Consider the following 27,546-nt stretch of genomic DNA (forward strand, 5'->3'; position numbering starts at 1 on the left):
CAATGTGAATTTAGGCTCTGCAGAGCGATGCAGGCTCAAAATTCGCACTATTCTGGCACATTGCTCCCCTAGCTACTCAAGATCATTTATGATGTATTTATAATGAAGTTGAGTACACTAATTGTGAGAAACAATAGTTTATAAGATAAAAACAGCTTTAATCATGTGTAAAATTACATTATTTGTCATCTAATCCATCAGAATTGCTCTTGGAGGACTAGGGAAGCTATGCCAGAATAGTGCAAATTTAGCCTCTGTGTAGCGGCGCTGCAGGCTCAAAATTTGCACTGTTCTGGCACTGCTCCCCCAGCCACTCAGGATCATTTTTGATGCATTTATAATGAAGTTGAGTACATTAATTCTAAAAAATAGTAAGTTACAAGATAAGAATACCTTTTATCATATGTAAAAATACATTATTTATCATCTAATGCATCAGAATTGTTCCTGGAGGGCTGAGGAAGCTATGCCAGAACAGTGCGAATTTGAGCTCTACAGCAGCGATGCAGGCTCAAAATTTGCACTGTTCTAGCATTGCTCCCCCAACCACTCAAAATCATTTCTGATGCATTTATAATGAAGTCGAGTACATTGATTATGAAAAACAGTAATTTACAAGATTAAAATACCTTTAATCATATGTAAAAATACATTATTTGTCATCCAATGCATCAGAATTGCTCCTGAAGGGCTGAGGAAGCTGTGCCAAAACAGTGCGAATTTGGGCTCTACAGTAGCGGTGCACGCTCAAAATTCGCACTCCCCCCTAGGCTCCTAGGGTCATTTCTGATGTATTCACAAAAACATTGATGGTACAAACTAGAAAAAACAATGATATACATGATGAAAATAAGTTTGCAAAAACTGTATTGTATTCATAAATAAGAAGTGATACATCATCTTTACAAAAGCTTTCTTACAATATTGAGCTTCCTTCTCTTGTTATTGGGAAGAGTGTGCTCAAGGAGTGATTAGGCTATTTCTTGAGATCCTCTATGCCTATGCTTTTGGCTATACCTATACGAGCAAGAAGCTTACCCCTAAATCCAGAACCAAAAATATCGAAGGGATTTTTTAATCAGAACTATACATTTGGTGCTCTATGCCATAGAGGCTACACAGAGCACCTTAGAGAGGGCTTTCAAAAAGAAGAGAGTGAAGGCAGATTGAGGGGTGTAGTCCCTATGGATAATGGCAATGCCATCCACAAGAAGCCGACCAAGACAGTGCGTCAATGCAGCATCATGTCCATGGACCTTGGCCTGGTCTCTGCTGCCGCCTCTCCCTGCAAATGCGTCAATTTCAACCACACTCTGCAATCAAAGGAAAAATCAAAATGTTTTCCTATACATAATTCCCATGGTTGTCCCCTCCTTACGATTCCCAATCTATAAAAATATAGAAAGTGGCACAATAACCAGAAAGTGTAAGGGTTAATTCTAGACATGTAGTGGAATCAGATATACCTTTCTTCTCATCAACTTGAAACTTGACTCTTCCACATTGTCAAAGCCCATGATGCTAAAGTGTTAACGCAGGTCTGCTAGGCTCCAATGCTTGCTCTACCACTCGCTCAATCCATCCACCATTTTGCATCATCACAGCTACCTCAATAAGCATAATTTCTTCTTCTGAGGCTTGAAGTGGGATTCATGTCCCGTGCTTTTGCATCCATCTTTGGTAGTGAAGACGCATGTACAAAATAGAGCATGCCTTCAAGAACCTGCAAGACACTGTAGAATCTACTACATTGCACTTGTACACATCACCTTGATGTGACCCCTCATTAACCTCCCAACCCTCTCCTAGTAATCCTTGAATTTGGTCAGACCGTATCTCCTTACAAATATACATTGTTTTTGTTTGGTGCATTGGCATGGAATTGAACATCTGCACAAAAACATGTAAAGGACAAAACCAATTTAGCCTTACTGACCTAGATGCCTTTGAAAACTTGAGTGATGTCTTGATATCACTTACCATCTTAAACTTTATGCATAAGATGGTAAGTGATGTCTTGATATCACTTACCATCTTAAACTTTATGCATAAGATGGTCCAAGCATCTAGTTTGGGCCATTCGGGATTGTTAAGAGGGGGTTGGGGATCTCTTCTAGCTTGCCAAATAAACCTGGTTTTTTATCTACAAAATATGAGTGAGAAAAGAAAAAGATATTGTTTTGTACAAGATCACTTGGGCTTTAAGATACAAACATTGCCTCTCCAATGGATGCATGCATAGCATAGAAAACTCCAGTGAGGCTTTGGAGTGGTTGCTCCTCAACATAGTTAGAGGGGAAAGTATCTACAGAGAGACATAAGAAAATGGAGGATCATAAGAAAATTTGAAACAAAAAATCCAATATTAGCATGTTGTTAAAGCTATGTTTATGTTATAGTGACAATTTGAAGGAAACCTTGGTCGTTGGCCTTGAATGTACAGGTCTCCAAGGGTATACACATGTTGCACTATGGCAACCTTGGTCGTTGGCCTTGAATGTACAGGTCTCCAAGGGTATACACATGTTGCACTATGACAATTTGAAGGAAACCTTGGTCGTTGGCCTTGAATGTACAGGTCTCCAAGGGTATACACATGTTGCACTATGGCAACTAGTCCTTCCTTCTTAGTATGCTTGAAGCTTTGTAGCCGCCCCTTCCAATGATGTAGCATATTCCCCAGTTCACGCACTCGATCGATGTGGTCCGTAGAGCTTGGCTACATGTAGATGTGGTCCGTAGAGCTTGGCTGCATGTAGACCCAAGCCCCAACCCTGAATCTTGTTGGAGCCCAAATTCCATTCTCATCTCTTGTGTATGCAGCACAAGCTCTTCGACCTTCTCCCTAGGTCTTCTCACATTACTGGAAGAGGCCATAGTGGTAAGAAAAGAGAAGAAGAGAAAAGAAAAGCTTGTTTTACAACAGAGGAGTGGAGAGGAGAGAAAGTTCAATGTTTTCAGTGCAGCAATGGAAAGCTTAAAAGAGGGTAAGAGTTTGAGAATAGGCTTCCTGAACCTAGAGTAAACTAAAGAGGGATAGAGTTTTTGCAGCAATGGAGAGGGATGAAGCTTGAGAGAGAGAGAGAGGATGATTGAGAGGGAGGGAGCTTGAGAAGGAGGGAGAGCTTGAGAAGGAGGGAGAGCTTGAGAGGGATGGAGTTTCTGCAGCAATGGAGAGCTTAGAAAAGGAAGAAAGAGGGAGAGGGAGCTTGAGACTGAGGGAGCTTGATAGGGAGGGAGATCTTGAGAGGTATGGAGTTTCTACAGCAATGGAGAGCTTAGAAGAGGAAGAAAGAGGTTCAAAATGAGCTTTCCAAACCTAGAGTATGTTGGGGGAAAGTTTGAGAGGGAAAATTGGAAAGGTTCCAACTATACAGACTATGCCTCTTGAACCATGAAAAGTGCAAGTTCTTGGTGAGACAAGGTGTAATCCTAGGGCACGTGATGTCAAACAATGGAATCTCCACAGATAAAGGAAAGATTTGAGTAATTATTGAACTCGAAAGACCCAAAACACCTAAAGAAGTCCAAAGATTCATGGGTCACACAAGGTATTATAGATGCTTCATATTCATGTATGAAAAAATTGGTAGACCACTATATGCCCTATTGGTATGTTTTGTATGGATTGAAGGGTGCAAAGAGTCATTCCATAAACTTAGGGAGGCCTTAGTAATAACAGCTCCAATTCTCAAAGTACCAAGGTGGGATGTTATCTTCCATGTGTACACATAGATGTATTAGCTTAGTGTGAAAGAATCATAGACGAGAGAAGGATTAGCAATGGTATATGCAGCTAAGAAGTTTTGCCATTATCTTTTGGTGAACAAGTTTTTCCATTATCTTTTGGTGAACAAGTTTATATTCTTTTTTGGTGAACAAGTTTTGCCATTATCTTTTGGCGAACAAGTTTATATTCTTTTTTGTAGACCATTAGGCTTTGCTCTACCTTGTGAACAAACCATGTGACAGGGTGAATTACATGATGGTTATTACTCCTTAAGTGTGATTTCATAGTGCTAGTTCACAAAGGAATGTCGCATGTTAGAGCTGATCACTTGTCTAGAATTTTCAATAGGGAGGGACCCAACAGGGGTTGAGGATGATCTGCCATACGCATCCCTATTTCAACAGAGAGGGACCAACAAGGGTTGAGGATAATCTTCTAGATGCGTCCCTATTTCAAATAAGCTTGGTAATAAGGTGTAATGAGATTGCTAAGTATTTGAGTAATGGACTGAGAAAGAAACACAATGCCAGCTAGTGAAGGCAGCAGCCCCATACACCCTCATTTTAGGACAACTCTATAAAAGAGGGAAAGATGATGTCTTAAGACTATGCATATGTGAGGACTAGTATGTTAATATTCTAGAACAAGCTCATGTAGGAGATTCATTAGAGGGCACTTTGGGGAGGAGACATCATAGTAAGAAAAGTCCTATATGTAGGACTACGATGGCCACTCTTTGGAAATGCAGTGGAGTATGTCAAATGTTGCAATGAGGGCCAATGCTTCACCAATTCCCCAAGGATATAATTCCTTTTAGCCAATCATGTTTATAGGACCTTAGCGCTTCACCAATCCCCATGGATAGAATTCCTTATAGCCAATTATGTCTATATGGCCTTTCACCAAATGGGGCATTGACTTTGTCAAGACCCATTAGTCCTATCGCTAGAAGCACACAAGCGTGATACATCATCGTGGCTACCAATTATGTGACCAAGTGGGCTGAGACTAAGGGCACTGTAAAAGTGGATGCAGGAACGATTGCCAAGTTCATTTATAATCACATCATAACTAGATTCAAATTTCCTTTGGAGCTCATTAGTAGCGATTAAGGGACCAATTTATTAAGTGAGGTGGTGTACTGTCTCTTAGAAGAACTCTTCCCGGTACTATCCTCATAAACAAATGGACAAGCCGAGAGCACTAAAAAGATCCTATGCAAAGACAGTCGAAGCATCGAGGATGGATTGGGAGCAATGGATTGGGAGCAAAAGCCCTCATCCATAGTCTGAAAAAGTGGCCCCATTAAGTGGATGGGCACCTTCACAGATACATTGTTGATCTCACTTGCAGAGTTTTCTTGAGGGCAGAGCTTTGTTTTGAGTTGTTTTTGAGTTGTTTTCAAGTTTACAGTCTCAAGCTTATAAATTAGATCATATATGAACATCATCTTTCCTGAATTTTTAAATTTCTCTCTGCAAGTGTCTAAATCAGTTTTTGATTTGACTAGTCATTTTCATGATATGGGCTTTGTAAGTGGTGAAGAGAGAGGACATGCCTTGGATACGACTTAGTTTTCATTTCTGGAAAGGGTTTTTTAGTTTTGATCGAAGCCACCTACTAGGGTTTTTTAGTTTTGATCGAAGCCACCTACTGATCACCTACTAGGGTCTCTATGTAATGGACGGTAAATGTTTTTCTCACCAAAGGAGAATCGGGATAGATCTCTATTGACACCCAAAAATTATTAACGTTGTTAAAAGTAAGGTCCCATCAAGCTAGTAAGTGTAATTATCCATAAACTCACGGCCTCATCCAAGCAACCCTCTCCACATCTCGTAAAAACCAAAAGACCAAGAGGCAAAAGCTCCACCAAAAGAAGAAAACATTCATAAAAATTTGAGGAGGCAGTGCAAGAGAAACCAAAGGCTAGCAACCAATACTTCCAATCTTACTACCTCCGTCTCTCATAAAGTCCCATGGAACTTGATGAAGCAAGTGTGGGCATCGAAGGTGCCAAGGAAGCCAGCTTATATGCCCACCACAAAGCAGCCAAGGAAGCCAGCTTATATGCCCACCACCAAGCAGCCAAGGAAGCCAACTTATGTGCCCACCAAATAGAAAAATCCCAAGAACAAAAAGACTAAATAGGTGTGGATTCCAAAGGACAGTATCCCAAAATGCTGACCCAAGTTGATGATGACAAGCTGGTGTGGATTCCTAAGCCAAGAAGCCAAAGCCAAATAATGATCCAGCTAAACAGGGATGGGTGACCATGCAAAGTTCACTAATCGCCCAAGGATACTACCCAAGGAAGAAGCCAAATCTAGGTCCAAAAGATGCAATTTGCACAAAAATGCAACCCTTCTAGAGGGTTGAAAGAAAAGTTAGAAAAGCATCATCATGCTCAAGGACCTTATGTTGACATATCCACCAAAAACTAGGTATGGATTCCAAAAACTAGGTATGGATTCCAAAAAGAAGGCAAGATAAAGGGAAAGCTAAGATAGAGCACACATGGAAAATGGAAGAGCAAGAATAGCTTTAAAAGAAAATCTAAGAACTACCCTCTTCTTTAGCTTTGCACAAAATCCTAGCATCCCTACCTGTGTTAAAGTCTCTAATGAGCATAATGTCAAGACTACCCCATCACAAGGAATCCCGAGAACCATTAAAGCCTCATTCTTAACCTATGCAGAAGCCAAGCTCATCAAGATGATATAGTCCCTGTTAACTAGGATAACAAAGCTAAAAACACTAATGCTTAAAGCATAGCAATAGGGGAATGTCACTAGGTAAGCATTTGAATTCAAGTCAAGACACGAGAGGCCAAAATGCACCAGTGGCATAGAGTTCAAAAGTCAAGTCACCATCAACCAAATGATGACCAATGCTAATGGCAACATGCTAATGTTTGGTTGCTTGTTGCCAATGTCACAACAATGGTGAATGTTGATAAGCAAAACATGTCGATCTCACCACAGTTTTAGTTGGAACTATCAAAAACGACATCAAAAATCATGTAAAATTAGTAGTTGTCTCGTGACTTCAAAGCTATACAACATCTCCTTTGATAATAATTACCTTTCAACCAAGTAATTTAAAATTTTGATAACAATGCCATCAACTAATATTGACTAGCATCATTTGAAGTACGCCCAAAAACCTTGCCCGATGAAGTAACAATAATAAAATGAGCAATTAAATGCTTTTCACTCAAATATTTACTAAGAAAAAGAAAGAGTCTACATTCTGTTTGAATTTGGTTATTTAACCAATCATTTTTATTGAACAAAAAAACCATAATTCTCACATATACATCAACTGATCCTCTTCAAATTTAAAGACACAACACATGGATAAGAAAGCATTTCTTTTAATCATTAGTTGGGCTCTGATACCAAATAAACACACATATAAATAATGCGATTTCCCAAACTCCCTAATATGGCCTTACTTCAAAAATTTATACTTTTAGAGCATGCTTTATCCATGTACAAATTACACATTTTTTATTGTTGGCATCAACATAGATAATGGAACTAAAACTGTAAGACTTCTAGTTTAAAAAATATGTTCAATGCAAACTTTTGAATATATGTAGAATGTGTGAAAAAAATATAAATACTTGACTTCCAAATTAAACAATACAATCAACATGTCAAAAAACTTGAGCCGTGAAATAAACTTCATTTACTCAAAAGTGATGAAGGCATAACCATGAAGACTTCAAAGAATATTTTTCTGAAGGAATTCCACAAAATCAAACATCATAGACCTTGCGTTTCTTTGCATCCTTCCAAATCTTGAAGACTCGATCCCATTCAACATTGTTTAAAATTGGCCCTGTTATTTAATGACACTCTCATTAGATTATTGAGAGTCTTAATTGTTAGCCTAGTTTTCATCACATCCTTTATTAATTATTAGCCTGGTTTGCATCACATCCTTTATTAATTATTAGCCTGGTTTGCATCACATCCTCTATTGATTGTTAGATCATGGAGAGTCTTAATTGTTAGCCTAGTTTGCATCACATCCTTTATCATGTTCTACTTAGAAAATCTCCTGTCACATGCCACTATGCTAGCCGAGTTGACAAGAATTGCTTGCCATAATTTCAACATGTTAGGAAAGCTATCATGCCAATCCCTCATCTTGCAAAAGTTTTCCCATCCATAGTAAATCTCTCACATCTTACAAAAGTTTTCCCATGCATCTTTCGTAGAGCAAATCCCTCACAATTCAAACACAAAGTGTCAAAAAATGTAAGCAACTCTTTTTCACATGCCTTTTCATTAATTAACAAGAATGAGGTATGCTTGCTTGACTAAGGATGCTATAAAAGTTTATCAAACCATCGCTTCACATTTCCTTCTCTTGTGTAAGATTCCTCCCTCCAGCTTTTGAGGTGTAAAGGTGTAAGAACCTCCCCTTCTGTTCTTATAATTATTTCCCTCTTTGAAATAGAAGAAAGATCGTGTTTTATCCTATTTTGGCCTAGAGAGAGAAAATGTCTAGAGAGAGATAATCTAAAATTGAGATATTTTGGGATATAAAAATCCTCCTAGTGTCTAAAATGGTTTTCCTTGAAACAGAAATTCAAAAAGAACTTTCCAATGTGCATTTGAAATTAATTGAAAATGTGTATAAAGGACCTTAGCCTAAGAGTCAAGATTTTTTGAAAATTTTGGATTATGGTCCAATTAAGGTTCCTATGAGCCAATAAGATTAATCCAAGTGTTTGGATGAGATAAATTCAAAGAATAAAAGAAAATACCCAAAAATGAGTAAATGCTTACATAAGATGAAGAGTTGACTAAGTACAAGGTTTATTTGTTAAAAACTATGAGATATTACTAAAAGAATGAGATATTTTGGAGGAATGATGAATTTTTAACACCTTGGTAAGGAAGGGGAGACCTTTAAGGTAGGTGCATATTTCACACATGTGGATGAGTTTTTAATTCAAAAAATTTGTGATATTTTATCTCTCCTCTCTCCTGGATCAAACCAAATAAAAAAGGGAGCTACACTGGTCCAAATCTTGTCCAAATTCAACCAAATTGAAGCTGAAAAATTCTAGAACTTAGTTGGACTCAGTTAGTGGCCTCCCTCACTTATAAATAGACCCTCATTCTTTTGTATTCTCATCTTTGAGCTATACCATGCTAGTATTACATTAAAATACTCATATTTTCTATTATCCCTTAAAAATCCTCTACTTTTGGAGAGAGTGGAGTTTCTCTCTCTCTCTCTCTCTCTCTCTCTCTCTCTCTCTCTCTCTCTCTCTCTTCAATCATCCTTGGAGCTTTCCTCTCAACACACTAACCAATTGATTGGTTGGGGGCTTCTTCTAAGATAGAGAAGCAAGCAAAAACAAGAGGTAAAGTATAAATTTATGGTTTTTCTCTACTATTCTCAATGTTTTCACTTAACCCCTCTCAAGCTTGAGAAGTTTCTAAATTAAGTGTTTATAATGCAAATCAAGCTTTTCTTAAGAGTTGTAATGAATAATTAAGAAAAGTTTTACATTTATGCTTAACTAGGATGCTTTTTAAGTATAAATTTATGGTTTTTCTCTACTATTCTCAATGTTTTCACTTAACCCCTCTCAAGCTTGAGAAGTTTCTAAATTAAGTGCTTATAATGCAAATCAAGCTTTTCTTAAGAGTTGTAATGAATAATTAAGAAAAGTTTTACATTTATGCTTAACTAGGATGCTTTTTCTTAAGAGTTGTAATGAATAATTAAGAAAAGTTTTACATTTATGCTTAACTAGGATGCTTTTTAAGTGTTTATAATGCAAATCAAGCTTTTCTTAAGAGTTGTAATGAATAATTAAGAAAAGTTTTACATTTATGCTTAACTAGGATGCTTTTTATGTTTATATCTCTCTCCCCCAAAGAATTGGTCATTCTTATGACCATTCTATGACCAATTCTCTATTCAATTGATGCTTCTCATGGAGAAATTCTCAATTCACAAATCAAACTCTAGGCTTGTGAAGCTAGAGGTTAAGAAAATGATTTTTTATACTTATATGCTAGTAAATTATGGTAATCTTATGAGTTAAATCATAAATTAGATTTAAGGTTAAAAGATAGTTATACTATCATAATTACATTACTAAGTCTTATTCTTTTCCAAAATATTAAAAATGATCAGTAATAGCAGTGGAGCTATGGTAAAATTTTTAAGAAATTGATACATAATTCATTCTTATGTATAACGTGAAAAGAGGACTTTCTACCATATTCTAGGATTGAATATCCTAGGCTAAAAGAATGATTTTCATCACATTCAATGGAAAACTAATTTTTAAGATTTTTTAAGGTTTATGTATCATTAATTGATGTAATGTGAATAAAATGTATGTGATGGAATGGGGATACAATGAATGTGATGAATGTGAATGGATGTGATGTGATGTGACTCGGGATAAAGTGACTCGGGATAAGTGTCAATGGGTAAGATGTGATGTTAAGTGGATGTGATGTCATATGATGTAAATTGGGATAGATGTGAATGGATGATATGTGATGTGAATGGATGTGATGTGAATCGGGATAGATGTGAATGAATGAGATGTGATGTGAATGGATGAGATGTGATGGGATGTGAATCGAGATAGATGTGAATGAATGAGATGTGATGTGATATGATGTAAATTGGGATAGATGTGAATGGATGATATGTGATGTGAATGGATGTGATGTGAATTAGGATAGATGTGAATGAATGAGATGTGATGTAAATGGATGAGATGTGATGTGAATGGATGAGATGTGATGGGATGTGAATGGATGTGATGGGATGTGAATCGGGATAGATGTGAATGGATGAGATGTGATGGGATGTGAATCGGGATAGATGTGAATAAATGAGATATGAGGTGAAATGGATGTGATGTGATGTGGATCGGGGTAGATATGAATGGATGAGATGTGAATGAATGTGATGTGATGAGATGTGGATATGGGTAGATGTGAGTGGATGAGATGTGAAGAGTATAAATGTGAAGAGTATAAATGTGGATGAGATGTGAAGAGTATAAATGTGGAAAGATGTGAAGAGTATAAATGTGGAGAGTATAAATGTGGAAAGATGTGAAGAGTATAAATGTGGAAAGATGTGATGAGATAGAAAAAGATATGATTGAATGAGAATGGATGAAGGACGATGGGAATACATATGATTAGACTTGGATTAAGTAATGTGGATTGATGTGAAACAATGTGGAAAGACGAGAGTTCGTTATAGAAACTGTATTTATGACCTGTTTTTAAATGACTGTTTTATGTCAAGAATGATGGGGAAGCATTTTGACCGTCTTGTGAATGAGGTCGTGGAGACCTAAGTGATAAAGTTGCAACAGCTAACTGAGAGTCAATGGAGGACGTCTCGCGTAGCACGGTCGGCCGAGGTCTTGACCAGTCTTGGTTCGATTTAAATGGTGAGCTTCCGGTACGGTGGATGAGGGACCAAGGAAGCGGCCTATGAGTGAAGCGCTAGGTGACCTGCGAAGGATCCTAGAGGGTGCTGCCATACGGTGCTTGGGCTCTGGGTTGCCGAAGATACCCATGCGTGCGTCGAGAAAGATACTGGAACAAGGAGTAAGAGTTGTTTTCTGAACTCGGGCATGGATTCGGTTGATTGACCTTGCTGGTTCTCAACGAATGAGTCCATGGCTCTTAATATGGATCTGTTGGTTGATCTTGCTGATCTTCAACGGAGAGTCCATTTGGATTTTTATAAGTGAATATATTTCCAGGTACTATGAGCTAGGAACTATTGAAAAGGCCCCTGAGTGGATAGGTGGTAAGCATTTTGGTTGCCAATGATGCCGTAGGTACATCGATTAAGGAATGATTGGAAATGAGGATTCAACTGGATATTTTGGTGGAGGATTATGATCAGTGATACTATGGTCTGTGAAACAGGCAATTTCATATTGGGTGTGTAAGTGGTGTGACTATCTTCTTGAAGTTTGCATGAAGCGCCGGCTAGGGGGCCTGGGAACTCTTTTCCCTGGTACCCAGGACAAAACATAACCAAATTCCTAAATGGATTCTATCACTACAGTGGTTGCTAACCCATGGGACTGGGACACATGTTGTCACTACCATGTTGAATTCCAACTTTTTTATGATGTGTTCCATTCTCTTAATGGAACATAGAGAGTTGCCTCATAGCCCTCGTGATTTCATCCACTCTCTTTTGTGTGCACGCACGGAGGATGCCTTGTTCCATAGGATGCCATGTGTGGAGAGCAATTGCACATCATGTGATTCACTTGCACATCAACAGATGGTAGATCTTGATGCAAGTGACCAAAAGATAGTGCCATGGCAACATTATGACACTAGCTCCAGAGTGGTGGGCAGTCCAGGAAGTTGCAGCTCGTGGATAAACATACACCACGTTGTCACTTCACAGCCACATTTAGGGAGCAGATCTACCCCTATATACGGCACAGTCATTGTGCTAAGTGGTAGGATCGTCGAGCATGCTTGGTAGAGAGTATGTGACATACTAGCTCCAGAGTGGTGGGCAGTCCAAGAAGTTGCAGCTCGTGGATAAACATACACCACGTTGTCACTTCACAGCCACATTTAGGGAGCAGTATCTACCCCTATATATGGCACAGTCATTGTGCTAAGTGGTAGGATCGTCGAGCATGCTTGGTAGAGTTTCCTATTGGTGTGGTCATCTCTTTGTGATTGATTTTGCAGAGAACTACACCTTCACACCTTTTCAGGAGATACACTCTGAGTATTACTTCTCGGAGCATGTAATGGTTATATTTCATAATGTTTGTTTCGTGTTTGAGCTATATTACTTATTTTATTTTTTGTGTCCTAATCATCTCTCTTGTTTACCTCACCAGGTTGCTATTATGGTCCACATTAGCTATAGACATGCAGAGGCCCATGTAGATGGGATAGCGAGTACCCTCGAGGCCCGTGTCATTATTCAAGAGTATCATTTCTATATCAGTGATGATTGTTCACATGATGCACATTTTGTTCACATGATTGTTCACATTTTGTGCAACACTGTTTTCGTCTCCATGACGATTTTTAATGAGATTGTGGGATCACACGCGGCCAGCGATGGGTTTGGTCGGATGGTTGTGGTGCACAGTTCAAGTCTCTCTCACGATAATTCTATTGGCTCTACAAGTAGTACTTATGGTTCTCTTATATTCGCAATTAAACTAAATTCACTAGAACATCTTAAAGAAATTAATAACTAAGACTTTGTTTTATGGATTTATAGGTGGTATGTGCAGTCTAGTATCCGAGTGATTTGGTCATTCTTTGAGACTGGGTCGCAGGAAGGGAAAGCATGATGGTGCGGGCGCGTGTGTGAAACGTGCCCTGAGGCGTCATCAACTGCGACAAGATGCTAAGCGGTTTAGAGATGCAGGCCACATGGTCGAGTGGTGCTCCCAACATTTGTGTGGGAGTGCAGCATCATCGTATCCCAAACATAATGCTTGGATTGTCATCAGGAGATTTTTTTGGGATGTGGATGGTGGCATGATTGACCGTAGAGCCTCCCATGATTGTGACACAGTACCTAGAACCTTGGGCTTACATTTCATTAGGAGCACGTGCATGGTGGCCCCCCACGATTTACACACGATGGTTTGCATACTTCTGTGGAGCATGTATGGATGGCGATTGGTCACATTGTGCCTTGAGAGGATGGGAAGATGCATTGATACAGGGGTTGTTGCAAGATCAGGGTATCCAGTTTTATCCAGTTTCTGTTGGACTGGGACAATGCTTGGAGAGCAAATTTTGGGGGGCAAGGTACTTAAAATGAGATCAAGCAAATAATAGAAAATATGCTTGCCCTTAAATTAACTTTATATAACTTAAATTAATATAAATTAGTCTAATTAATCAAAATTAATTAAAAATATGATGAAATGATAAACAAATGATCTTTTCATACTTAGAGTGATCCAATTTATTTTTTCATAGATGCACCATCACAAGTACACTGGTCCCTATAGGTTTTAGATGATTCACATCAAAAATGTAATTTTACTAATTAGATTATTAATATTTGCAGGCCTTCTGATAGTCTGGAAGAATTTTGAAAAAGAGATCATTAAAAATCCAACCATTGGATTTGCAATTTTTACTAACCACCACATTCTACTAATGTCTCAGTATCTACCCACTCTTTTGATCTACAAGATTGAGGATTTTAAGTGGTAGCTATTGTGGGTACAAAAAGTGGCGTATATTATAACACTTTAAAGACCTTGAAATATTTAAAGAAAATAGACAAATATCTTAAAATTTTCTCAAAAAATCAAGTTAAGCTCCATATTATGTGAAGATTTAAGGTACAAAGTGGGAATCTCATATGAGTTTATATGTAAAAGATATTAGCATTTTATGGAATCAGCTCAAATTTGGGACAGGGTGTATACATTGACTTTGTACCTAAGAAAATGAGGACTTTTGACTATCTAATGCTTAATCAAATTATGTAACTATATTTCCAACTTTGAATATGATGTTCCAATAAAAGAACTTGAAACGAAATTCCTTCATTTACTAGGAGAGATTAGCCACTAACGGTAAACAAATGCCTGTTTTTTTACTGTTTACAGGGTGCCTGAGTGGACAAAACTGGGCACCCTGATCTTGCAACCACCCACAGGCAGTCCTCTCCCTCAAGCATCCTTCATGTCCAATGTTTTTCGATGAGCACACAGGTCCTGTGTTCATGGCCAGCTATGATGATCTGACAGATTTGCTACAAGAGGGTGATGTATTTGCTGTTATTTCCAATGAGGACAATAGCGAGGGAGTAGACTACTATATGATGAGTTGCACTAGGCCAAAGTGCATCCTTGACTAGGATATAGTGGATGATCATGGGTTTTCTTTTGACACCAATAGCATAATTGTAGCAGGCCTGTTCTACCAGCAGATTTGGCTTCATCGGAGGAGTCTTGAGTTCCAGCAGTGGAAGTAGGAGTTAAAGGCATTTCAGCTCTCTTATCTAGTGGTTGCTACCAGGCTCACTCTTGATCGAGTATACAGAGCTGAAAACAAAGTTCTCGCCCTCGTTTTGGGCTTTAAGTGGATAATCATGAGAGCGTTCTAGAGCATTTGAGAGCTATGTTGCTGACTGGATCTCTATCTTCATAGTGAAATTAAGAGTATGATGTAAAAGACCATGGTTCTTTGCCTCACCATTGACGAGCACTTTTCTCCCTTGAGCAACGCTTCTTCTTTCTTTGACGGACTACCCTGGAGATACCATGACTGAAATCTCAGTACCCACACACGCACACATACACATGCACACGCGTGCGGGTGCACGTGCTTTCTAAACACTGGGGTTCTAAAAAAACACTGCTTGAAAAGATCTAAAGACCACCTCTGCCATGCTTGAAATGAAGTAGCAACACCCTTAAGATCAAATCTATTGAGACATTTTAGATCTCCAACAGCAGGTAACTCAACCACATCCATAACAAGAAGGGTATCCTAGAAAAGGTCAACATTCAGAATGTTAGACTATTGCTGCTAGCAGCTTCGGTGATTATAATTCATTGAACCCATTTTCCTCAAGGCAAAAGCTCTTTTCTCTACTTACTTTTATTGGTAAGACTCCTGAATAAAATGGCACTACAGACAGATTTTTCATGGTGTTTTGGGGACCACCCTTGGATTTCTATTGCTGTGATGTAGGCAACGTAGGGATATCAGCATGCTGTTTGTTGCCATCATGTGATGTTATTTCATTGCAGTCTCTATCGTTTTCTCCTTCCAGAAAGTGACCCTTTCTTGAGCTTTTCTCCTGAAGAACTCCCTTTTCATGGTGACAGCGCCATTGCAGCCAGTAGCACAGAAGAAGTTTGTGATTCCGAAAGGAAGTGACCTTCATGAGGATATCGTTTTTCTGCAAAGCCAACGGATGAAGCCTCTTGCAATCAGTTGTTTCAAGATTTCTTAGACCAACATCATATCAAAATCCAATAGTATCACTACTATTTGATGAACAGGCCACAATAAACTACTTACTACAATTTCCTGATTGAGTCTTTTCCACCAGTCCTTTTCAGACCTCAGACTCAACTTGAGGAGCATTCTGTAGTAGAATGTGTCTTCTCAGGATCCTGGCACAGGATGAACTGTCTAAGGAAAACCAACTTTTGCTAACCACAGCAATATAACTGAGAGGAAACATATACTTCCACAGCCAGGGAACATTTTGATTAATTCAAGTTGTGGATAACTGTACCATTCCATGTTTCTGAAGGACCATGTCATATGCTCGAAGAACGTCCATCAGTCTAACCTGTAAAGTCTAGCCATGTCACAGGTTTAGGCCATGCTTAATGTTTATAAGGAATTGTACACTATAAGAAAGCCATGCATTTTGAAGGTGGTTGGGTGGTTGTACACTATAAGAAAGCCATGCATTTTGAAGGTGGTTGGGTGGGCCATGCTACCCCCACATGCTTGTAAAGTTTGGTCACCATCGAAGCATGTTTGGATTAGCAATATGATGAAAAAACTCATAATGATAAAAACATCAACTAAGTACATCAAAATGTGAGCTAACCCAGCCACTCTGGGTTTAGCCGTTTACTCAAAAGATCAAGTTAGTCACTACCAATAAATCTAAGTACAGTGTAAATGAGCTAGCCCAGCTAGTCTCCCCCACATGCGTGCAAAGTTTGGTCCCCATCAGAGCATGTTTGGGTACGATGGTATGGGGAAGACCAGGATTTTCCATGGCCCCTTAAGCACCAAGAGACTTGAAAAATATGCACTAGACGCTAATTGCTAACCCACACATGCTCCGATGGTGATCAAACTTTGCAAGAATGTGGGGGTGGGTCTCCCCCACATGCTTGCAAAGTTTGGTCCCCATTGGCGCATGTTTGGGTACGATGGTCTGGGGAAGAGCAGGATTTTCCATGGCCTCTTAAGCACCAAGAGACTTGAAAAATCCACACGGGGCACTAATTACTAACCCAAACATGCTCCAATGGGGATCAAACTTTGCAGGCATGTGGGGGTGGGTCCCCCCCACATGCTTGCAAAGTTTGGTCTCCATTGGAGCATGTTTAGGTATGATGGTATGGGAAAGAGCGGGATTTTCCATGGCCTCTTAAGCACCAAGAGACTTGAAAAATTTGCACTGGGCACTAACAACCCAAACATGCTCCAGTGGGGACCAAACTTTGCAAGAATATGGGGGAGACCCACCGCCCCTCATGCTTGCAAAGTTTGGTCCCCATCGAAGCATGTTTGGGTACGATGGTATGGGAAAGAGCGGGATTTTCCATGGCCTCTTAAGCACCAAGAGACTTGAAAAATCCACACTGGGCACTAATTGCTAACCCAAACATGCTCCCATGGGGATTAAACTTTGCAAGCATGTGGGGGTGGGTTCCCCCCACATGCTTGCAAAGTTTGGCCCCCATCGGAGCATGTTTGGGTATGATAGTATGGGGATTTTAAACAAACAATATGATAGCCAAAGTGTTAAAAAATCAAAAAACCATGAACATCAACTAAAATGTAATGATCCTTAATAATGACAAAACTTATAATGATATAAACATTAACTAAGTACATGAGAATGTGAGCTATAAACATCAACTAAAATGTAATGATCCTTAATAATGACAAAACTTATAATGATATAAACATTAACTAAGTACATGAGAATGTGAGCTATAAACATCAACTAAAATGTAATGATCCTTAATAATGACAAAACTTATGATATAAACATTAACTAAGTACATTAGAATGTGAGCTAACCTAGCTACTCTAGGTTTAGCCACTAACTCAAAAGATCAAGGCATAATGAAAATGAGCTACCCCAGCTAGTTGTCTTTGAGGTTAGTCACTGCCAATAAATCTGAGTACAATGTAAGTGAGCTAACCCGGCTAGTCTGAGTTTAGTTACTATCAACGAGAACCCAATCAATATCGTCATCTCTGACTGGTGGTCAACGTGCGCGTTGAGGCTTCTATGCACGTCGAGGAGGTTTAGCCACCAACTCAAAAGATCAAGGCATAATGAAAATGAACTACCCCAGCTAGTTGTCTTTGAGGTTAGTCAGTGCCAATAAATCTGAGTACAATGTAAGTGAGCTAACCCGGCTAGTCTAAGTTTAGTTACTATCAATGGGAACCCAATCAATATCGTCATCTCTGATTGGTGGTCAACATGCGCGTTGAGGCTTCTGTGCACGTCGAGGAGGCTCTACCGGCTGTGGGGGTCATCAAATATTTATGGGGAGGTCTGCCTCAAAGGCAGGATCATAAGCTGGTGCTGGTGTACTCGGGAGCTCACGAGTCCCATAAGCTACTATAGTCCTCTCCCTCTCTCTACGTCGTGCTAATGTAAGACGTCTCTATATGTAAACCCAAATATGTAATCAACAATGGTACGTGCCTGCCACTTTGTGCGTGTAAGCTCCTCTACTGTAAGGACACGCTGCTCATGAGAAGCAGCACTACTGCTAGCACCATCCCCAAGCTGCCACTAGGACTAGCACCACCCACACGCTCGTATGCTATGAGCTGGCTCTCGTGGAAGGATTCTTTGGTATGCATCAAACTCATGTGCACTCCACTCAATCTTTGGAGGCACATCAGGCTCCTGATCTTTGTCATTGGTGACGTTGAGTCCTAAGTCAGTAGTAGCTAAGGTAAAATCAAGTGGCCTGCTAGTCCTATCATCTTCTCGAGCGAAGCTTGGGTGAAGATCGTCAATGCCCAAAACTTTGTATGTCGCTAGGTCGACGTATGTGTGGCAAGAGGGACATGCTGAGAAGCGTACTAGCTCCTGGGTGATGCAAGACAAATGAAAAAAATATCCACATCCTAGAGCATATCCACCAGTATTGTCAATGTCCTCGAGATATAGAGCGCAGCAGGCATCACAGAGGAATGGTGGTGCATCCTGAGGGAGAGGTCGTCGAAAAACCTCTGTAAATAGGCCATGGATATAGAGGTAAGTAAGGCACTGTCACGTCTGAGGATCTACAGAACTCCTGAACATGTAGCATCAACTGCTCTGCCCTATGTCGTGCAATCCGCTCCATAATCATGTGCTGCTCCACCTCAGCTCTAGAACTCTCTACCTCAATCCGAGCCTACTCAAAAAGTAAAGCATATAAATAATTGATTAGTCTCTCTCATTAGGTATTACTTAAAGAAATTTACAATTATGGACCTTAATTATAACTCTTTTACATACTACCTGCTGGATGTCAGACTCTCTTGCATGTCGTGCCTCTACAGTAGCTGCCTTTGCCATCCACAATGTAGCTCTAAGGCAGTCAATCTCCGCTCTCGCCTCTATCAACTCCTGAGTAAGTCTCTCACTGGTAAGTGTGGGACTCTACGTGACACAATCAACCATGCCGCTCATTTTAAAAACATAAAAAAGTACATATAAACATGTAAACAAATGACTATGAAAAAACTTAAGAAATAATATATGTGTAAATACCTCGACATCTATCGTCGGCGCGGTAAGTATCAGTCGTGAGAACAAGTGCACCACGTGCTGGATGCTCTCCGTGGTACTCTGTATATCAATGCCCACCTGGGTGCCAAGAGCCTTGACTGTTGACAAAGGCACAAATACAGGATCTGTAGCAGCTACATGAAGGGCTGGTGGAGGCCGCCTACCCTGGTCCTGGAGACGGCCTCGGCTAGCACCGCCACTAGACCGATGGCTAGTGTAATCGACAAACTCCACATATACTTGCTTTGTGAAGTATATGAAAATCTGGCGGTTGTTCGGGATCCTCCCATATGCGGCAATATATCGACTATAGATATGTGCCGCCATACGAGGATGCAAACACCACGAAATAGTAAGGGGCTTGCCCTCCCCAGGCCTCATCCCACGGCTATCAAGAAAAAGATCTAAGTAGGCTCCATCCCTAATCGGACCAAGATCATAGATATGACGATATGTAAGGCCATGTGACACAGGAGCCATGCGATGGTGGGCTATCCACTCATCTACATAAACAATATCGTGAAGGCTACGAAAGGACGATAACATCGCCTCCAAGTCTGACATGATATGTAATGTAGATGGTGTGTCTCTAGCAGTCCTACTACGGATAGCCGCTAACTCGCGGTCTATCTCCGCGAGAGATGAGGTCCACAATAGACGAGCGACCCTCCTCGCGTGACTGTATGCTAGAACCTAAGCCTAACACAAGCGGGCAGGTCTTTGTGAAAGGTCCAATGCTTAGTGCTTAAGTAGCACTAATGAAGCTATAAAACAATGCTAATGAGCCCACTAATTACTAATCCAAATCAAGAGATCAAGGAGATGAAAACAACGTGTGACAATGAGGCAAAAACAAAACTTTCCGATTCTATAACCTCGATCGAGGTTTGGTGGCATCATGCGTTTTAAGGTTTGCAAGATGTACACTCTGAATGTACGCGCAATTTTAGGGTTAGTGAGACAAACGGCCAAGATACGCATTTGATTTTAGGGTTGGTGAGGGATCGATACTGCGATTTAAATTAAGTACCTCGTTCGAGGTACATGGACAGCTTAAATTTTAGGGTTAGTGAGACAAACGGCCAAGATACGCATTTGATTTTAGGGTTGGTGAGGGATCGATACTGCGATTTAAATTAAATACCTCGTTCGAGGTACATGGACAGCTTAGATTTTGAGTCATTACCACGATCGAGGTATGCTTGACGGTGGAGATTCACTTCATACCTCGATCAAGATATATAAACGGCTAGAATCGCATCTTCAAATGTGCGCGAATGGACGGGTCGGATTGTGTAGATGTATCTCATTTGAGGTTTTTGAAAGGGTTCGATTTTATCTTGGTATCTCAAACGAGATATGTGGACGGATGAGATTACATCTCTATAACTCGAAGAACGAGATTTTTCATTGGTCAAGATTATATTTCATTATCTCGTTCGAGATATGTGGACGGTGGAGATGGCATCATTGAATATGTTGAATGTACATCTGAGCGGGATGTCCAGGGGGATCCATCGTGGCATTGATGTGGATCCAAGTGGCATGCATATCTCGATGGAGATAATGTGGTGGTGGTGACATGTACTGGTGACATGGATGGTGACTTGAAACCCGGACCTACTGGCGTGGTGTTAGTTGGTATCTTGTTCGAGATATGGTGCTTTAGGCTCGGGAGGCACATGTCGTGTTTTAATTGATGGCGATATCACGATCGAGGTACCCTGCCCGAGTTGTGCCGATGTCCCAATTTTAGAGAGAGTGAACGAAAGTGAGTACCCTCATCTTGCCACCACCCAAGAATAAGTACATCTTTAAAAGAAAAATTCAATACTCTATTTTTAATTTGATGCATTAAAAGCATCATCATTATTATTACATGACTGTAAATTGATAGCCTAATACGTGCCACTTACTTCTTGGATCCTAACTATTTTTGTATTTAGATGGATCCCACAATATCTCAAAGTAGCTAGATTTTTCAGGGCCTTATCATTTTATGGAGATGTCAACACTTTGGAAAACAAGTCTCAATCAGTCATTTTGAAGAGTGCACGACTATATAAAAAATTAATACTTTTACTTGATTATCTTTGCATGCAGATTATGTACCTAGAACAAACAAAAATGCATATGTACCTTGTGGCCAATTGGCCAAGCTACTTTGGGATGAGGCAAGCAAGCAAGTCATTTATCCGGGCCAATGCATGCACATGCATGGGTGCATGCACACACACATAGAAAAAAATAATGTTTTGTCTCTCGGTTTTGCATCCATTTTTGTGTTAGCACATTTTAAAGGATTGAATTGGATCATGAGGGGTTTTGTCTCCGTGATGAGAAGCATACTTTTTTTTTTTGAGAAAATACTTAATCCCAAGGAACCAGAAAAGTCAAAGAGCTATGGACAAAAACAGTGTTGTTTGCAATGCAATAGAGAGAACCTTCTTTTGGCCCTCATGTCGAAGGCAACTACATGATTGTTTGGCTATTGTTATAGATGGGAGAACCAAACTATTCTAAGCTCACATATCTAAGCTCTAAGCTGAGGACACAGAGCTTGATTTTGTTTTGCAAGGAGGGACCCAAAGCAATAAGCAAGACATTCTGTTTAGAGTAGAGGACCAATTGCATACTTTTAAAAAAAAAGGGTTTTTAAAGCAAATAATATTCTTTTACGAAACTGTGAGTGCATTAACGACCAACCTCCAACGGCCCCGAGTTCATCAAGAATGGAGAATGGAGAGCTCTTGTGCATACAACAGCAGGTAGCTTCTTCGAAGATCTGCATACACTCCTGGTAGCGACTCCGACAGTTTCTAGTAGCTCAAGAAACCTCTCAACGATTGATTGATGATTGTGCAAAATTGTCTTTGTTGTATTAGTTCGCAGCAGCAGAGCAATTGCCCAAAACCCTCATGAGAGGATCACAGAACAAAGAACCCTAAAAGAAAGAAGCAGAAGAAGACGAAGTGGTAGATCAAAACCCTCATAGAGAACTCTTCACCCGAAGTTGAGAGCGTCTTTCACGTCGCCATAGCTGGGACCTTCGAAAAGACTACTTGGCCAACCGAGCGCCTCAGAAACAGAAGGTGCAGAAACCGTCAAAGAGGAACAGAAGGTGCAGAAACCCTGAGGGAGGAATAGAAGGTTCAGAAACCCGAAGAGAAGAACATAAAAGCAGCAGGAATGTGAAGCTAGGTCACCATAGCTAACACCTGGAAGCTTTCTTCCCTTTACTTGATCACTGTATGGATGTTTCACAATCTAAGAAACAGCAGCAGCAGCAACATCATGTGGTCCGCTGGCCTACGGATTGGATGCATCGCCATAGAATGCAATTACACATCAACCACCCTTTTCCTCCTCCTTAATTAATTCACAGGGCACTTTTGTTCATTCCCTATATAGGAAAAAAAAAGGCTTCACCATATAATTCCCTAGATATAAACGAACATATCTAGGAAAAGTGCAAACTAGAGAAAATGAAACACTTTACTAGATAGGTTAACTAGGAAATATAGTGCATAGATTTCTCTATATAGGAAAATTTTCCTACATAGAGATATTTTCCTATGTAGGAAAATTTCCCTATACAGAGAAAGGAAAATTTGCCTACATAGGGAAAAAATCCTATGTAGGAAAATCTATGCATTATGTTTCCTAGTTAGTCTATCTAGGAAAGTGTTCTATTTTCCCTAGTTTGCACTTTCCCTAGATATCCTTCTTTGTACCCAAGAAATTATATAGTGAATACATTGTCTCCATATGCTAAGAGTAGAGTAGCATATCTCCAACTGTGTAGCTACTTGTTTGGGTATTCTCGTCTATGCAAGAAGGTTTTCTCTCAACCTTTGCCTAGTTACACTAATAGTTCGACACACATCAGCCAAGATGCCATCATTTCCACCCTCTTGATCTTGGCTCTTCACATATTCCATCAGGTAGGCATGGTTTTCTATGTGCTCACATTGATGGCTACCACATGCACAAATTGTGCTTTTATCAATATTATATCCGTGAGATAAGGTACCCATAGGCTTTTTATCTCAATAGAGAACGATCGAGTGATGGCGGTCTATGTGTGTAACAAAGGGACAGCCATGGTACCCATAAAGAGGAAATAGAGAGGGAGAACTAGGTGGGCCTAGCCAAGGCAGCTAAGCCAACCCCAGCCAGTCCTTGTGGCTAGGCCCATAGAGCCACTAAAGCATAGTCAAAGAGCTGCTGCTATTGTGCACACAAGCGCAGGCCCATTATGGGCTTGGAGGCGGCCATAGAAAGAGTACTTGGGCCTTGTTTTTATAGAATGGCTCCTATCTGCTGGCTGCATTGAGGTTTGTGAAGAGGCTGCTCCTACTAAAGCTATTTGACTGCAGCACTCTTCCTTCCTAAGCAAACCCATCTTTTCTTGTTGAGACAACCCCTCTATTATGCCCACAAGCCTTGCTCATGCTGCACTCCAAGGTACCCACCTGTGCATGCTGCCCATGAAAAACATGCATATATACACACATAAATATCTACCTACCACATACGCATGTAGAAATACCCACCCACTCACACATATGCATGTAGAAATACCCACCCACCCACACATATGCATGCATACTAAGGAAGCAATTAATTCGTACATTTGTGCATACTAAGCAAGCAATTTATAAATACATACATGATATGTCCAAAACAATGGACTAAATGCTACAGAGATATCGAAAAGAATTGAGTCTTAAGGTATCAGGATTGAATGCCACAGAGACATCATTTCCTCTTCTTAACCTGGCCTTGATTTACATGTCAACTCCTTTGCCTCAATATGAATTTCTTGCTTCATTCTGCAAACAACCCAAAAAGCGAGTTAAGTGTAAATTCAAGCCCAAAATATAGGCATACAGGATCCCCCATGATGCTACTCTTTTTGCAATGATGACACTAGCCAAAGACTTTCAAGAATGGCCACCCAAGCCAATGGACTCGGATGTTCAAATAGTAGAACCAAAATCATTCTAGCATGAGAAACAGAACCTAGCATATGAAAGAGCAAACTCTAGCATCTAGGAGATGTACAAAATCCACGGAGAACTTACCATAGAGACGGTTGTAGAAGACCTAGGAAAGAAAGTAACTTAGGCTTCTTGGATGCATCCTTGAGACTTCACCACCTTGCACATAATTGCCACACTAATAGTCAGCTTACGAAAAATGATACCATGTTACAGGGTAGCATCTTCCTCTCTTCTCCATCCCCTAGCAACTTGAGATGACTTTCATCGGCAAGTTACAATAGCACAGCAGATTGACCTCCTTATCGAGATATTTTTCCCACTGGATGCTCTGAAATTGCCTCAGTGTTAGCATCTTTTGCATTGAAATGGTAACATTAGTTGTTTAACCTAAAACTATAAACCCCCTTTTTCAGTTGTTTTTCTGATCTGATGATCTACTCCCATTAATGCCCCTAATAAAGTCATTAAGCTTAACACCTTCCATGTCCACATCAGACATCGCTGGAGATTCTAAAACCTCTTCAGCCTACCCAGGTATGTGGCTTGCATGCTGACTCTATCTAGAGTCAATTTCTTGATCCGAATGTTTGTTCAATTCAGCCTTAGCCTCCACTTGTTTGCCAACTTAGAGTTATAAACTCTACAAGAAGCCGGACCGCTTACCTGCATGTTGAAAAACAAATAAGAAAAACTCTCTCTCTCTCTCTCTCTCTCTCTCTCTCTCTCTCTCTCTCTCTCTCTCTCTCTCTCTCTCTCTCTCTCTCACACACGCATGCATGTGTGCACACACAAATAGAGGTTTAGGCTGGTGAAGATGCAAGTGTGCATGAATTTGTCAAATGGCTCAACCCAAAACATGCCTTAGCACTAGTGCACACTATACATATTAAAGTCCACAACTTTCAACTTCAAGAGAATCTATCAAGGTTTATAGAAAATTAAAACAAGATAGTCTGCCTCTGATCTACCTCTTAGTTGATGGAAAGACATCAAAGTTTGGAGGCCATGAACCTTATTCAAGATAAACGACCAAGCCGTACCATATTTATGTTCTTTGTTGCAACAACCCATGAGAGCAGACCAGACCATTTCGATAGGACTAATTCATCATCTCAGTAACAGAGATGACACCTATAATATATGCTTATAACTAACAAGAATGAAGATACAAACCTGCATCCAAGAAAGACAAATCTAGAAACTGTAAAAGAGTTACAGTTTAATAAATGGCATGTCATGACTTGGCAACTTGAGGTGAAAAGGTAACATTCATCATCTCAATAACAAAAGAGAGGTTTATAGAAAATTAAAACAAGATAGTCTGCCTCTAATCTACCTCTGAATTGATGGAAAGACATCAAAGTTTGGAGCCCATGAACCTTATTCAAGATAAACGAGCAAGTCGTACCATATTTATGTTCTTTGTTGCAACCCATGAGAGCAGACCAGACCATTTCGATAGGACTTATTCACCATCTTAGTAACAAGACATGACACCTATAAGATATGCTTATAAAACTAACAAGAATGAAGATACAAACCTGCATCCAAGAAAGACAAATCTTGAAACTGTAAAAGAGTTACCTCAAACAAATGGCATGTCATGACTTGGCAACTTGAGGTGAAAAGGTAACATTCATCATCTCAATAACAAAAGAGAGGACACCTATAACTAACGAGTGAAGATACAAACCTACATCCAAGAAAGACAAATCTTGAAACTGTAAAAGAGCTATATCAAAGAAATGGCATGTAATGACTTAGAAACTTAGTTGGAAAATGTAAAGTGTTCAAAACTACAATGTCATCCACGAGTGAGTCACTTTCTTGCTGCATAGCATTGTATTTCTCAGCAAGATGGCCACTCTTGACGACATTGTTTATAAACATTTTGCACTCCCCACTATTGCACATACGAGAGGAAACCAGTAGAGAAAGACCATGGATACAAGTCAAAACAACATTCTTTGGCTCAACTAGTGCATCCAAAACAGATGATGATGACTCCTATACTTGGACTAATTCAAGAACATGATCGAGATCCTTAGAGCTGTTTATGTACTCACAAACCCATGCATCCTAAGGTTGCTAACAACATATGTGAAGAAAGTTATCAACCCTCTTGTCATGCTGGAGGGTAAGGGCATTCATCATCCATCATGCCACATAGCTTGAGCGAGATGGAGGACATCCTAAAAACTTGTAAGGGGAGGTATGATATAGCCTCACCCTAATCTAGGTTAATCATGCATAGCATTAACATCAGTTTCAACTTCATTCATCATTACATGACAACACAAAGTAAAAAGTATTGCACCTTGATCAGCCCCACCAAACAATGTATATCAATGTTGTATGGCACGATGCTGCAGTTACTGGTTGTCTCCTAAACACACCTTCTGCCTATACTAGGCATAAAACATATGAACATCAACTCTTACTTTTCATGTCAGATGGAATGCATAAAAGGTTGAAATCCCAAAAGAAATTGATTAAATGAGATAAAATACTAATAAGCTAAGGAAAGGTAGAAAATACACAAACCTTAGGATAATTTCTGCTCCATCCTCTTGGCATCCAAAACATCAAAGCTCAAACATAGAGTTTCAAAAAAAAAATGCAAGAAGTGCAGGGAGCTTTGAAGAGTACATTCAAGATGAGACCCTTGATGTGGGTGTGGGAAGCCGGGGAACGACTGGTCGACCTAGACGATCTCAATGAGTTAGGAGGTCGATGAGGCCCCTGTTGTAAACCCTTCGAGGCCGGGGAAGGCTGCGAAGGCGGAGGCTCTGTTCGTTCAGCTTTCGCAGGTCTGTGCTTCTAATCTTTGCACACAGTCAACCTTCACACATAGGTTTTGCTTCTTTTCTGTAGTAGCAGGTAGGTGGTGCACGTCATAAAGATATATTGTTCTTTAGAGCACAAAACCCTGAATTCTGCTTCTTCCAGAATCATGTACAGGTAAATCTGAGCAACACTAAACCTGACTTTGTCACGCTGTGCAGGATCAAGGGATTGGAGAAGGTCCACTACATGTCCATCAGCTGACAATTTGAATTGCCAAGGTGGCTTTATCTCTACTGGTAAAGCTACTCTAACAAACATGTCATCCTGATTTCGTTCAATCAGAAACCCTCCCCAGTCAACATTTGATTTGACACAGGCAATTGATTCAGTTTCATTTAGCAGAAAATCCAAGAGTAGCCCTCGAGATAGAGCCTCGTTAACAGGTTCAAAGACACAGAGCTGAAGAGCTGCTCTGACACCGTCCTCCTT

At 40.0% G+C, this 27,546-nt stretch overlaps 1 long non-coding RNA gene across 4 annotated transcripts; it reads right to left on the reverse strand.

Annotated features, from left to right (window-relative positions):
• Positions 1-23,908: 23,908 nt before the first annotated feature.
• LOC147604398 (uncharacterized) lies at positions 23,909-27,101 on the reverse strand. Of its 4 annotated transcripts, none has more exons than XR_015265466.1 (4): positions 26,920-27,101; positions 26,588-26,673; positions 24,352-24,933; positions 23,909-24,099 (listed from the first exon to the last, which is right to left on the reverse strand). It is a non-coding gene; the product is annotated as an uncharacterized LOC147604398 (long non-coding RNA). The 4 variants fall into 4 exon arrangements; XR_015265465.1 differs by having other exon boundaries at positions 26,815-27,101; XR_015265468.1 differs by lacking the exons at positions 26,588-26,673; positions 26,920-27,101 and adding exons at positions 25,311-25,443; positions 25,679-26,581.
• Positions 27,102-27,546: the final 445 nt, after the last annotated feature.

Source organism: Cibotium barometz, chromosome 62 (assembly GCF_041138505.1).
Source record: "Cibotium barometz isolate CiBa-2024 chromosome 62, ASM4113850v1, whole genome shotgun sequence".
Classification (NCBI taxonomy): Eukaryota; Viridiplantae; Streptophyta; class Polypodiopsida; order Cyatheales; family Cibotiaceae; genus Cibotium; species Cibotium barometz.